Raw genomic sequence first — 2,500 nt, 5'->3', positions numbered from 1 at the left:
GAGCCGACATCGAAGGATCAAAAAGCAACGTCGCTATGAACGCTTGGCTGCCACAAGCCAGTTATTACTTAAGACTTCACCGTTTCACACATACGTATCTGATAATACTCTCTTATTAAACATAATGTCATCATTTTACTTATATAATAGTAATAACTTTTGTGAAACATTTAAAAGTAGATGCAGATATTTGTCAGTGGATAGGCCATTTAGTAAGAAGAAAAATTGCCTGTAGAACCTTGGTGCTGGAAAGCCTCGTTCTCATGTTATTAACAGTTTAATGTTTTTGACAATAGAAACCGTCCAGTGTGTTTTGTATAGGACGGTTCTTACATGCATTTTTTGACAATTTTTTCTCAGTAACTACAACGTTTTAACGAAATCATAAAAAGCAAACTTATAAACAAAGGCATTTTAAGAAAAAATGGCGGAATATTTTTGTGTGACTTTGGCTAGAACCAGACTTATGACGTCACAAAGTGCACGGTCAAACCTTCATAAATTCTAAAATTTCAAAAAATTTTAACTGCTGACGTCAGCATTTTTATAAAAAACGGACAAGAATTTCATGGTAGCAAATTTGGAGATCTATTACCATGCAAAATTTGGAGGTCAAAGGTCAACCGGAAGTACCTGTTTTGGGGCCTTACTTTTTTTGGTCTTTTTAAAAACAGGTAAATCGCTATAGCTTCTGAAATATTGAAGGTATTTCTTAAATCTTTGGCAGATATGTAAAACACTTCAGGCTAAAACCGGGTAGGAGCACAAATTCCGATTTGTGGCTCTGCGGGGGGTCCAGAAGCCCTAAAATGTCAAACATTCAAGGCCAAATAAAATGCTGACGTCAGCGTTTTTTTGAAAAAAAATTCGTGTGAACCTTTGTCATGTCAAGATGGTTCATTGTGCAAATTATAAAGCCAATCCGACATGTCGTTCGGGATTTCCGATTTTTCCGATTTTTCCCTAATTTGGTGAAAACGCACGTATTGGCATGTTTAACATGCAATATTGGCCTTGCACAATTATTATTGAACGCAATATTTTACACAAATACTCACCACGTTAACCTCTCAACGCCTGGAGAAAATAATTGCCATTTGACTTTACGTTGCAGAATCATAGCGTTTCCAATTTCTCACAATTGCTGTTTTAACAAGGAAAAAGATGCGTTTTAGCATTTTTCGCGACCCATAACATCGTTTTATGATGTTGTTATCTCGTGGTACTTCATATTCACAGTTTTACATATGTATTCTTCAGGTCTACAAAAAATCTAAAACGTGTTAAAAAAACTAGAACTCAAACGAGGCTGTTCTTGTATCAAAATAAGCCGTTGAATTTCAATTTTCTGCTATTTCACGGAAATTTGACGTGCTGAAGTATTTCTTTTCAACGACATATTTTTGATGTTACAGTTCTTCTTTATTAAAACCGTTCTGTCACTAGGTACACGAAGAATAGATAAAACGAATTAAAAAAACAAGAACTCAAACGAGGCTGTTCTTGTATCAAAATAAGCCGTTGGATTTCAATTTTCTGCTATTTCACGGAAATTTGACGTGCTGAAGTATTTCTTTTCAACGACATATTTTGGATGTTACAGTTCTTCTTTATTAAAACCGTTCTGTCACTAGGCACACAAAGAATAGATAAAACGAGTTAAAAAACTAGAACTCAAACGAGGCTGTTATTGTATCAAAACCGGCAGTTGAATTTCAATTTTCTGCTATTTTACGGAAATTTGATCTGCTGAAGTATTTCTTCTCAACGACATATTTTGGATGTTACAGTTCCTCTTTATTAAAACCCTTCTATCACTAGGTACACGAAGAACAGATAAAACGAATTAAAAAAACTAGAACTCAAACGAGGCTGTTCTTGTATCAAAATAAAGCAGTTGAATTTCAGTTTTCTGCTATTTCACGGAAATTTGACATGCTGAATTATTTCCCGTCAACGACATTTTTTGTATGTTACAGTTCTTCTTTATTAAAACCGTTCCGTCACTAGGTACACGAAGAATAGATAAAACGAATTAAAAAAACAAGAACTCAAACGAGGCTGTTCTTGTATCAAAATAAGCCGCTGAATTTCAATTTTCTGCTATTTCACGGAAATTTGACGTGCTGAAGTTTTTCTTTTCAACGACATATTTTGGATGTTACAGTTCTTCTTTATTAAAACCGTTCTGTCACTAGGTACACGAAGAACAGATAAAACGAATTAAAAAAACTAGAACTCAAACGAGGCTGTTCTTGTATCAAAATAAGCAGTTGAATTTCAGTTTTCTGCTATTTCACGGAAATTTGACATGCTGAATTATTTCCCGTCAACGACATTTTTTGTATGTTACAGTTCTTCTTTATTAAAACCGTTCCGTCACTAGGTACACGAAGAATAGATAAAACGAATTAAAAAAACAAGAACTCAAACGAGGCTGTTCTTGTATCAAAATAAGCCGCTGAATTTCAATTTTCTGCTATTTCACGGAAATTTGACG

The 2,500-nt window shown here is 34.4% G+C and overlaps 1 pseudogene; it reads right to left on the bottom strand.

Moving 5' to 3' along the window:
- Positions 1 to 2,500, bottom strand: part of LOC130620466 (large subunit ribosomal RNA) — a 7,097-nt pseudogene that overhangs the window by 502 nt on the left and 4,095 nt on the right.

The sequence above is a fragment of the Hydractinia symbiolongicarpus genome, chromosome 1 (assembly GCF_029227915.1).
Source record: "Hydractinia symbiolongicarpus strain clone_291-10 chromosome 1, HSymV2.1, whole genome shotgun sequence".
NCBI lineage: Eukaryota > Metazoa > Cnidaria > Hydrozoa > Anthoathecata > Hydractiniidae > Hydractinia > Hydractinia symbiolongicarpus.
The sequence above is the reverse complement of the archived record's forward strand: the minus strand, read 5'-3'. Positions and strand labels throughout refer to the sequence as shown.